This window comes from Notolepis coatsorum (assembly GCF_963971535.1).
Source record: "Notolepis coatsorum genome assembly, chromosome: 8".
Lineage (NCBI taxonomy): Eukaryota > Metazoa > Chordata > Actinopteri > Aulopiformes > Paralepididae > Notolepis > Notolepis coatsorum.
The window spans coordinates 93,364,888-93,378,165 of record NC_140172.1 but is presented as its reverse complement, the minus strand read 5'-3'; positions in this window follow the sequence as shown (position 1 = coordinate 93,378,165).

Below are 13,278 nucleotides of genomic sequence, written 5' to 3'. Positions count from 1 at the left end.
TGTCAGGGTCCGGGACCCCGACCCCGCAAGGTTGTGACCCCACGAGATGGTGACATTGTGCACGGCATGCCGAACAAGCAGGTGGGGTACTGTTTTTTACAGTCAGCCCCTCTAGGCGCTCCTGTGTAGTTCACAGTCCTCCGGGCGCAGGTCGAGCTTTGCTCTTGTTACCTGTCGGCCTGGGTTAAGGGATCAACCTCCTCTTTTGGAGTGTTTGTCTCCCCGGTATGCCAGCTGACCCCACGGGATTATGGGGGAGAGCCTCCTCAGAGAACTTCGGAGCCTCCTCCTCAGGGAGTTTCAGAGCCTCCTCAGGAAGTTCTTCGGAGCCCCCCCCCCCCCCTCAGCGGAGCCTCCTCCTCAGAGAGAGAACCTCCTTACAGAGCCTCCTCCTCCGGGAGTTTTTCAGAGCCTCTTCCTCGGGGGGTTCTTGCGGCGTGCCAGGCGGAGAAGGGCCTTCACCTGTTGTAGGCCCTGCCCGATGCGCTGGCGGTGTAGAGGGTGGTGTCACAAGTAAACGCCTGGAGAGGTCTCGATGCCACGGCCTTGTTGACCTCACCAGGTCCCTTTTGTTGGGTCCTGGCCCCTGGCCTCTGCAGTAAGCCTGCCTTGAGTAGCCTGGGGCTGGGACCTCCTTCACGCCCGCTGCTACGGCTTCGTCTGCAGGGTCGGGTTTGGAATCCCGACCCCTCGGGACGCCTCGCGGGCAGCGTCGAGTTTTAACGACCCCGACCCCACGAGGTGTGGAAGCGGTAACACAGGTGTTCTGAAGGTCCAGATTAATACCTAAAGTCCACGTTTATTATTTTCTATATATATATATTGTTTTATTTATATAAGATATATATTTACTGTAGACCTGAGAGTGTTTTATTGTTTTATTGTTCGCCTGTATATGCTCCTTGTATCGCCCATTGGAACAGAGAAAGTTACCGTTAGTTATGTATATACAGCACGAGCCACTCACCACATATTGAACGGAGAAAAAATATACCGTTAGTTGGAGAATAAAGTGAGGAGAGAGAGGTGTTTTTGTGGTGTGGTAGTAACGTTAGTGCCGTTATTAGTTAGAAACGGTGTTGTGGTGTCGCCAAAGGAGAAGTGGAGTGCCATACTCCAGCATCAATTTGCAGACGGCGACGGGCAGACGATAACAGAGAAAGAAGACGTTTAGATTGAGTTCGGTTGAGGCTGAACTCAGATAGCATTAGCAACCAACGGACTATTTGCTAGTTAGCCCCAGTATAAACAAACTACAAGAAGCTTGGGCGTTGTTTGGACAATCGGAACCCGGTCCGTATGAGACCCCAGATAGCAAAAGGTGTTAATTCAATGTTGATTTATGGTCAAAATGCTTGATTTTTGGTTAAGGTCGACGATTGATGGTGAATCACCCATTAACCGCTGAAGCAATTGACTAATGTTGAAAACATATCATTGAATCAATATTGTTTTGTGGTTGCATTTTAATGATTGAAATGCCAATATCTAATAAATGTTGAATCAACGCATGCTGTTCAACGTATGCTGTTTGTCGTCATTACGTTGGACCGATCCGAATCCCCCCCCCCAATTTAAACAGATATGGTACGTCCCAGCATGCAGCTGAGCACTCTCTCAATGTGAACTGCATTGCAACAGAACAGCACGTCTGGTTCCCCCGGATTTGATTCTACTGAGTGCTTTACAGTAAGTTTTGGCTATATTACTTTTATCTTAACTGTGTTCTGTGAAAAATAACGTTATTGTGAGTGTGACCAGTGGATCTTGACGGCGTTGTGCATGTGCTTATGCTGCAGTTTGGTAGGTAAATATATATATACGTCAACTAAGATAAATATTCATGAATATTCGTTAGCGTGTGCTTAATATAACTCTGGAGAGTGTGCAAGTGGAATCGTACGGTTGTTTAAGTTATTTCGATGTAAATATTCTAGCGCCAAACGAATAGAAATTGCGTGGTCCAATTGCGTGCGTTGGTACTGAATGACGTTGTGCGTCATTCAGCATGCTTATTGGGTGAACAGGAAGTAGTCAAGGAAGCACGCGCTAGCTGGCCTAGTAAACACGTGGATCCGTAAATGCAACGTTGCCTACCATACAACTTGACCGCATGTTTCTTTTTGTATGGCTGTTCAAACTAATTTTACAGTTCTGCTAGCTACATGCAGTATTTAGCGAGCTGGGTTAGCCGGTTAGTTGGCTTTGAATCCCGGCTGCGGCTAGGTAGCCAGCTAGCTAAATGCACCGCGACGGTGATGTCACCAAACAAAATGGCGGCGCCCATGTTGATAAAGCGCTTCACATAACAAATCGTTTTTTCTTAGAAACTGCTTATTTTTATAACGTGATTTTTTTCTGTGGCTTATCTAAATACTAATTTGATGCTATGACTATGTTTATATCGCTATATGCTTCATCTCCCCTTGCACTCTTTCTAAGTTGGTTAAGGTTAGAGTTTGTCTTAGAGTCTTAGAACGCCAGGTAGTTTGCAGGCTGTTTGAGACTTAATTGTTCTAGCCAAGTAAATACCACAATTTATGTACCATTACATTGACTATATAGTTAGACGTTTGGTTATATACATGGTATTTTCTAATGAACAATATAACAATAATATAATAATGGACTCTCTTGATATTGATCAAAATGTAGAATTATGCAAGCGTTTCACCCTGCACATTGCAATGCAGCACATTAATGTCGACCCTCCCCCCTTTTTTCTTTCTTTTTCCAGAATCACGTACCAGTTTCAAGAAGCCGCACGTTGCAGCAATTGAAGCAAAGACCTGTTCTAGCCAAGTAAATAGCACAATGTATGTACCATTACATTGACTACAGCACCTCATCACTATGTCATCTTATTCTCGGGCTAAAAGACGTAGAGTCAACAAATTAGTGAGAGAGACAGAGCAGGCTATCCTCACTGATTATAAGTTAATTGTTGCTGCTAATTCAAGGACAAACCATCACTCTTTAGAGAACACAGATCCTGTCACAGCCTATACTGAGTGCCTGCTCGATTTACCAAAGACAGACTTGCCACTAGATTTAACAACTAGATCAGACTTGCCACTAGATTTATCAACTTCAGACTTGCCACTAAACAGACCACTAACTATCAGTGATCAAAGTGAAAATATTGACTCACCAGGTGAGTCAAATGCACATTTTGAAAGTATAGCTGGGGATGACGAAATTGAACCTGAACATGTCTTTGACAGTGATGAGCATAATGAAGATTTCCTCATGACAAGTTTAAAATATTGGGCAACATCCTATTCAGTCTCTCTGGTTGCACTATCATCTTTGCTGTCCTTTTTGAAGATGTTTCACCCCACCCTTCCTAAAGATGGAAGAACATTGCTAGGAACACAAAAACATGTGCCTACCACTAAGATTGAAGGGGGAGAATACTATCATTTTGGTTTAGTCAAAGGGGTGCTTTCACGGTTGACATGTTTGATTTTACCGGCAACTCTGACAACTCTTAATTTACAGTTTAATATAGATGGTTTACCTTTATTCAAAAGTTCTAAACTTCAGTTTTGGCCCATACTTGGAAGTCTCAAATGTGACTACACAAAGTCCCCATTTGTTGTTGGCATTTTTTGTGGTCTAAGCAAGCCAAAGAGTGTTTTTGAGTACCTAGAGCAGTTTGTCAAAGATCGTCAGAATGTACTGTCTAATGGCATTATTTATAATGACAAGCAATTTGATGTACAGATTTCTTCTTTCATTTGTGATGCCCCGGCTAGAGCTTATATTAAGCAGACCAAGGCATTTAATGGCTATTCTGGTTGTGACAAGTGTTTTCAGGAGGGTGTATGGAGAAATAAAATGACATATCCTGAAACAAAAGTCAGACTTAGGACAGACTCCAGTTTCTCAGACATGGTTGATGAGGCACATCACAATGGGACGAGCCCTTTAACAGGTTTAGTTAAGATGGTTTCTATGTTTCCAACTGATTACATGCATCTCTGTTGTCTCGGAGTTACAAGGAAACTGCTTAATATATGGTTAAAGGGGAAGAATTTGGCAACAAGGGTCCCTTCCAAAACTGTACAAGCCATTTCAGGTAAACTGCTAAAGCTACGTCCCTACATGCCTTGTGAATTTAACCGTAAACCAAGGGAACTGTCAGAGTTAGATCGCTGGAAAGCTACTCAGTTGCGATCCTTGATGTTGTATTGGGGTCCTGTTGTTTTGAAGGATTCCCTCCCCAGTGAGCTGTATGACAACTTCATGTTGTTTTCTGTTGGAATGTACTTGTTGCTGTCCCCTAGTATTTCTGAGGAAATGTTGGCCTTTGCGCACAAGTTGATGGTTTCTTTTGTTGAACACTTTGGGACAGTGTATGGAAGAGGTGAAATTGTGTACAATGTACACCAGCTTATTCATTTGGCTGAGGAATACAGGAAGTTTGGCACTCTAGATAATATCTCAGGATTCCCTTTTGAGAACTATCTTGGACAAATTAAGCATCTTCTACGCAAGCCACATCAGCCTCTACAACAGGTAGTGAAAAGGTTGTCTGAAATTCCACATGTTGGATCCCCATGTCCCACAGATGATCCAATTTTGCGTAATATTCACACTGATGGGCCTGTCCCCCCACAGTTTACTTCTTCACAACAGTACAGGAAGGTCTCCACTCATCGGTTTACTTTGTCCACAAAGAAAGGAGACAATTGTATTGAGGTTGGAGATGGATTTGCATTAGTAGAGAATATTCTTAAATCAGAGGAAGAGGTATATATAATTTACAGAAAGTACAGACACAAACAGCCATACTACATGTATCCCTGTGAATCATCATACATTGGTACATACAAGGTCAGTGGCTTGCAAGAAGATATAGGGATAGGTAAACTTCGCTATATCAAGCGCAAATGTCTTCTCTCTCCAGACGGAGATGGTGCCATTGCAATACCACTACTTCATTTAACAGCATAACCATACTGCCCTACAAAGCTAAAGTGCAGTAACTATATTGACACACTGACTCTAACGTCGGATTTCGGGGCATAACTTACCTCATTAATAAATACACAATTAGTACAATATTACATGTACACAGATAACATGTTTGGCTGGCCAATTGAAACGCTTAAAGGAAAACTCCAACATTTTGTGAAATTAGCTTATTTAACATCTTCCCTGGAGTTGGACAAGAAGATGCATACCTTTTTCGTCTCTCTGCATGCTTTGGGCTTAGGGAACGCCTGGACCGTTAGCCTAGCTTAACTTCATCACTGGAAGTGGGGCAGACATCTAGCCTAGTTCACTACAGTCAGGAAATATACTCCAAATACAACTCCCAAACGTTCCTGTAAACATGTTGTGACCTGTGTGTTTACCCCATCTCCCAGTCACACAAGTCACACGAGTCTCCCAGTCACATGAGTCTCGTGTGACTGGGAGACTTGTGTGACTTGGAGACTTGTGTGACTTGTGTGACTTGGAGACTTGTGTGACTTGTGTGACTTGGACTTGTGTGACTTGTGTGACTTGTGTGACTTGGAGACTTGTGTGACTTGGAGACTTGTGTGACTTGTGTGACTTGGAGACTTGTGTGACTTGTGTGACTTGGACTTGTGTGACTTGTGTGACTTGTGTGACTTGTGTGACTTGGAGACTTGTGTGACTCGTGTGACTTGGAGACTTGGACTTGTGTGACTTGTGTGACTTGGAGACTTGTGTGACTTGGAGACTTGTGTGACTCATGTGACTTGGAGACTTGTGAGACTGGGAGACTTGTGTGACTTGGAGACTTGTGTGACTCGTGTGACTTGGAGACTTGGACTTGTGTGACTTGTGTGACTTGGAGACTTGTGTGACTTGGAGACTTGTGTGACTCGTGTGACTTGGAGACTTGGGCTTGTGTGACTGGGAGACTTGTGTGACTTGGAGACTTGTGTGACTCGTGTGACTCGTGTGACTTGGACTTGTGTGACTTGTGTGACTTGGAGACTTGTGTGACTCGTGTGACTTGGAGACTTGGACTTGTGTGACTTGTGTGACTTGGAGACTTGTGTGACTTGGAGACTTGTGTGACTTGGAGACTTGGACTTGTGTGACTTGTGTGACTTGGAGACTTGTGTGACTTGGAGACTTGTGTGACTCGTGTGACTCGTGTGACTTGGACTTGTGTGACTTGTGTGACTTGGAGACTTGTGTGACTCGTGTGACTTGGAGACTTGGACTTGTGTGACTTGTGTGACTTGGAGACTTGTGTGACTTGGAGACTTGTGTGACTTGTGTGACTTGGAGACTTGGACTTGTGTGACTTGTGTGACTTGGAGACTTGTGTGACTTGGAGACTTGTGTGACTCATGTGACTTGGAGACTTGTGTGACTGGGAGACTTGTGTGACTTGGAGACTTGTGTGACTCGTGTGACTTGGAGACTTGGGCTTGTGTGACTTGTGTGACTTGTGTGACTTGTGTGACTTGGAGACTTGTGTGACTTGTGTGACTGGGAGACTTGTGTGACTTGTGTGACTGGGAGACGTGGTAAATACACAGGTCACAACATGTTTACGGGAACGTTTGGGAGTTGTATTTTGATTGTATTTGGAGTATATTTCCTGACTGTAGTGAACTAGGTTAGATGTCTGCCCCACTTCCAGTGATGAAGTTAAGCTAGGCTAACTGTCCAGGCGTTCCCTAAGCCCAATGCATGCAGAGAGACGAAAAAGGTATGTATCTTCTTATAACTCCAGGGAAGATGTCAAATAAGCTAATTTCACAAAATGTTGGAGTTTTCCTTTAAATGCTTCAAAAATGCAATGTGTGCGGACTAATTAGGAGGCGGCTGTTACAAAGGGTCAGATTAAACCGAATATATATATTTATTACTTGAGATATATTGTATAGTATTTGTATATCGTCTGATATCCCTTGTATATTCTTTGTACATATACACGGAATATCCCTTTACCTAGTACAGGCCAGACCATAATATTCGTTCTCCTATTGGACAGCGACCCCCCTAGGCGCCACGGCCATACCCCCAATGTCTAGTTCAAAGTCACCGCTAAGACGTATAAATACGTTGCAGGTGGATACAGCAGTTAGTTACCCCAATAAGTTGAAGCCTTCACCACGATACAACGTGCTGTGAAGTGTGCCCGTTTTGCCCCAAAATAGAGACTTGAGACCGCGTGCAAATTGATAGCTGAAGTGTCAGAGTTTAACGCTGTATCGTCGAGTTCGACCTATTCTATTATTAAGTATTAGTCTATTATGTATAGTGTATCGTGCGGCTACCGTTCTACAGTGACCAGCATTACCAACGTTTCATCGTACCGAGCTAGTGTGCTTATCCAGGCTGGGCGGCCTAACCTTGTGCCGCCATCCGAGGAGCCCTAGACGAGAACCGTGTGGATATGTACACTGGATAACCTACACCGACGACTACAGACAGAAATAAGGCTGGATTATATTAGTTTAGGACGGTATGGGAATGGCTTGTAAGGAGAGATCATTATGAGTACCGTAAATTCTCATTTCAGCCCTTTGAAGATGAATGGTGAGGTGGTGCTGTGGTCAGTTGTACAGTTCCCAAATGGTGGGACAGCAGTAGTTCTAGAGAGCTGGTTTAATGCTAAAGACCAGACTGTGTTATGGCCCCCTAAACACATAAAGCTCACAAAAGCCCTTCGAGATGGACTGCAACCAGATGATAAATGGATCACCTATAAGGATGTACGTGAGCTTACTACGTGTGGTGAGTATTTCGTGCAACACATACACAAAAAGTGAGGACGCAAATTGTGACGATGCACATATGATAAGAGGTACATATATTTTTTCGTTAAATACTGGACTGCAAATATGTTAATTGTCATTTTCTCTCTGCTCTTTCCAGAGACCCATGATGAGGCCAAAAAACGAGAGACCAAGTACACCTCAACTATGTGTCCAACCTCTGAAATTGAATCTGAGGACGAAGGAGATCTCCGCCAGAAAAGAAGATCCAGGTACAGTGTTCACTTTGTTAAAGGGACAACTCTCCCTAGGGTGTTGTAAATAATGGCACTGCTGTTGTAGTTGCAAGTAGTGCTAAAAGGATAACACACAGTGGCCTGAGGGCCTATGTATTCAGACTTTAGCCTTGACTAATAAACGTAGTATCATAACTACATTTATTTATATGTGTGTATATATATACTTTTTTTTAGGCCAAATCAGCAGTATGTGCACTCGGACTCTGACTCGAGTGGCGACGCCAAAAGAAAACGTTTTGCCAAAGCACCTGATGTAGGTTTCCCAGGTATTGATGCAATGCATTTATTTTATATAGGCACTTTGGAAATGATCACTGCTACAGTTAATAATAATAATAATAATAATAATAATAATAATAATAATAATAATAATAATAATAATAATAATAATAATAATAATAATAATAATAATAATAATAATAATAATAATAATAATAATAATAATAATAATAATAATAATAATAAACAGTTAAACAAATTAGTCTGACCATGTACCGACAAATTGAGCATTTTAATTTGATTGGACTTCTGCATTTCTTGCAGTTATTCTATAGTTGGCCCAAAATATATACATTGTGAATAACATGCCAACTAAAATATGTTGTAGGACAGACTCCAAAATCGAGCCGGTCTCGTAAGGCGCTAAGATCCGGCAACCCTCCAGTTGTTGGCCAAGAGCCTACAATGAATGGTATGTTGCTATGAATGTTAAAATGCCAACTAGATGACTGTTTAAACATGATTTGTAGCATCTTCAATTCTCACCCTGGCTTACCTTTTTTAGATTCTTTGGATGGTGGCATGATCTACAGCTATTTAGATTCGTTGCAGACTCCTGATCCAAATAACAGTAAGTGAACCCATATCTGTGTTCTTGTGAGGAGCTTGCTGGCAGGTCGCTGGCATCATGCATGCAACAGAATACATGTTTACAATGTGCATGCCAGCCCACTACAAAAATTCAAAGCCTTCACAACTTGCAAGCAATGTCACAATAAAAATGTGTAGTTGTACATAATGCTTTTATATTGAGCACAATTTACACCATGTTTGAGTCGCAACTTATTTTACATTTCCCCTTTGTAGATCTGGTTACTAGCAACTACCGGCAATCGCTAACTCAACATAATGGTGAGTTATCAAGCAATCTCATAACATAATATTCTGGCATGTTTAAAATATCTGTATTGTCTCGCATTGTCTTTGATATTTTTATTAAAGTAGTATTTGGCAGTGCACGTGAAATCAGCTGAATGGAAATCAAACATTTTCTCACATGGGGGATTACAATAGCGTCATTTGCTAATAACTTTGTGTATTTCCTACTGTGTTTCAGCCGAGATGCCAGGATTTGATATTGTACAGTATCACCAGCAGCAGCAGGCCTCACATGTCCAGCAGCTGCAAGATCGACAAAGTGCAAGTAGTGGTATGATACTGTACTCTTTCAGTAACAGTGTTTTGAGAGACGGGGATACAACTCCTTACACCCCTTCCTGACATAGAGCGACGCGAGCGAGCGAGAAAAAGTGATTAAAATGTATTCGTTTCAATCAGACTATCCTGACCTGCCGCGAGCGACAGTGAACTGAGCAGCGATGTCGTTCACCCCTCAAATATTCGCTCGCTGTGTCTCTAGTTGAGCGATTACGCGGCCGAGTCCCGCCCCTAAACACTTTTTATTGGTCGAGAATCCAGGTAACACACACTCGGACACGCGCTGCGTCATATCAGGACAGTGTCGTGTGCGATTTTGTCTCCAGTTCGCTCGCTTGCTGCCTGTCAGGAACCGGTGTTAGTGATTATGACATGTATGTTAATTTGACTGACAAGTCAGATTTTGTATTTTTAAATATAATGATTTGTTTCTACAGGGATGTCGGGATGCAGCTCGGGGCAATACTACAGTCCCCCTGGTCTCTCACAACATGCACAAAATGGTATGCCATTTTAGAGGGAACTACCACCAGTTTGATCCAATGCAGTCAAACTATAGTGAAATATATAACTATGATTTTGTTTCTACAGCGATGTCAGGACACAGCTCAGGGCAATCTGGTGTTTCACAGCGTAGACAGATGGCCGGCGATGACGGGCAGCTTATGAAAGGCAAGTCTATTGGACATGGTGTAATTCCTCGTGTGATTTGCTGCTTATTTTTATTTCTCACTTAATGATTTTAACTCTTCTTCTGAAGACCTTACCATCCAGAAGAATAATTCAATGCTTGCTGAATTACTTGTCGTGGTGAAGGATCTATCGAGAGATGTGCAGTTCATCAAGACCGAGTTGGCTGAGGGCAACATATCTGGTGGGACCAGGGGACACGGGGTGGCCACCACAACCACTATGCTCCCCTTCCAGCTGCCAATCACCAGTGAACAAGACTTCAATGAGGCAGAATCATTACTGATGGAGCAATCAGTCCGTCAAAAGATGGTAATTTATTGAACTGCATTCATTTATCAAATGTAGATCGTTTCAGTGTGGTCTTGTTCAGGGGAAAAATGTGTTTAGCACTTTCTAGTTCAAAACGTGTTAGAGCTTGTATATCTGCTATTTATGAAACGTTTTGAAATTGTTCAAATATACCGTTTACATATGGACAGGAGGGTTAATGTGGTTAAACCTAATGACTGGCATGGGCTGGAATATCAGTGCATGCATAAAGTGTGTGTATAAACAAGTTGGTTGCTCTGTGTTCATAAAATAAACGTTATGCTGTTTCTAACGCAGGGCCTTCATTTTCTTCTCTCTGATTTAGATTTCTCGCCTGGCTTTGGTAGGAGGCACCAATTCAGAGAACCTGATCAGACTGATGTTGAAAACTGCTATGACCAACGCCCTGGCCAGTGGGTTCAACTGGGCTGGAAAGAAAGACAAGCGTTGTTCAGAAAGCAAGAAGCCATTCAAGCACACCACACTACAAGCCTGCATGTTTGGTGAGCTTCCTCCCCTGCAAACTATTTCATAGGTTAAGTTTAGGTAGTGAGGTGGTGATGCTGGTGATGCTGGTGATTCAGAATATAATTATGCTGTTGCAAAAACTTAAAAAAAAATCCAAAAAAAATTGCTTTTCATTTATCTATTTATTTAACTGTATTAAACGATATAAAACGAATTGGCCATAATTGACTGAGCAAACTAATGCTTACTGCTGTAACCTACTAATAACACTTAAGTAAATCTGAAGATTATTATATAGCAGATGCCTTGGAGGATAAGTCGTGGACAACTGTAGATCATCTAAGCTCCACTGTGTTTAAATTCAAATCCTATGCCATTGTTATTTAACCCTTGTGTCTGAAAACTAAAGTATTATACTCTTATTAGGGGACTAAATTGAAAAACTCCATAAAAAGATTATGTTGAAATAATTTCCCACTTTCTTTTCCATAAATATTTTATTCAACTTCAGCCCTGATCATAACCATTTTTTATATTATTTTTGTAATGAAATACTCCCACTTTTCTGAAAAGAGTTGTTAAATATGACAAAAAAAAGAATATGTGGTGGTTATGATCGGGCTGAAGTGGAATAAACAATTTATGAAGAGTAAAAAAAAAAATACAAGATAATTAAAAGATTATGCCACATATTATGTTGGCTACAAACATAATCACTGCAAAGTTATCAAACAAATACGAATCTGATCAGACACAAGGGTTAAGTTGTTGTTCCCTTTCTAATTTCCTCAAACATCTAGTCTAGTTAATGTGATCAATATTATTTGACAATTGATGCTTTTTGTTGGACATTTCAGTCAGTAGTGAGCTCATACTTTGAGCTCATAAATTTATAGTTAAAATGATTGAGACAACGCAATCTTGTCTTCGTTGTGCATGAATGCGTGTGCTCACCACACACAATATGTGTGTCACTATTCTGGCAGTGGCTATATATATGTATTGTTAATGAAAGCCTGTTATAAGGTCTGTTATTTTTTTTTGTGTAAAAGGTATGGTCACTGGAAGTATGATACCCTAGAAAAAAATAAATTTTCATATTAAAGCCATGTTGTCATTTTTGTTCACACATTTTTGGAAATATGGTCATATAAGAATTTTATTATTCAATTCAATAGTGTGTTTAACAGCAGGAAAAAAACATGTAATGTTATGATGTATACATATCAGCAGCAATATTTTAATGTAAAATGTACATTAATCAGTATTGATTCCTTAACTTTACAAGTTACAAGTAGATGTACAAGTTACAAATGTACAAGTAGAGTACCATTTAGATTATGGTTGAATAAACATTGATGTCTAACATTGATTCAATATAAAATCAACTAAAATGTGCATGTAGATTACCATTTAGATTATGGTTGAATAAACATTGATGTCTAACATTGATTCAATATAAAATCAACTAAAATGTGCATGTAGATTACCATTTAGATGATGGTTGAATCAACATTGATATAGTATCAGTTATGGTTGACACCTAACGTTGATTCAACGTGTAAGTCATAGACAACGATCTGTATAATTTCAATGTCAGGCTTCAACATAGATTCAATATTTCTGCCGAACCCTATTTCAACGTTGATTCACTCATTTTTTGCTATCTGGGACCCTTCTATCCAGCGATTACCCGGCGGTCTTCACAGTCACTGTCTACATCGGAACTCCAGAGATCGTTGTCTCCGCCCTCATCAGACTCCGCCGTCATCATTCTCCTCTGGACAATTTACCATCCACCTCCATTCAGAGCTCCAACGGCCTGGTACCATTAATTTAGGAATCATAATTCATTCGGACATTGTTATATTGATATAAGAATTATCAATAAATCCTCCAAAATGATCCGCACCCCCCTCCCTTCTCTCGAATCACTCCACCGCCAAAGCACAATTAGGAGAGCTAGAAAAATCATCTCTGACCCCACTCACCCAGCACACCACATCTTCCAGCTGCTGCCCTCCGGGAGGCGCTACAGATCCCTGACCACCAAAACATCCCGCTTTAAAAACAGCTTCTTCCCCACTGCCATACGGACACTGAACTCCCTGTAGTACCCCCCCCCCCCCCGCAACCCCCCTTACCTCTGCTGACATGGACATATACTCTGAACTGTAATTATGTAATTGTGTTTTCTTCTAACTGCATGTAGTATGTACGTTGTAAGTGATGTTATATGTTCTATGTTTTATGTTGGAACAAATGCTGTAACATGCTGCACTGAAACCAAATTCCACCAGCCTGGCTGGGTGGTCATTAAAGAAATTGAAATTGAATTGGATTGAATATATATATAA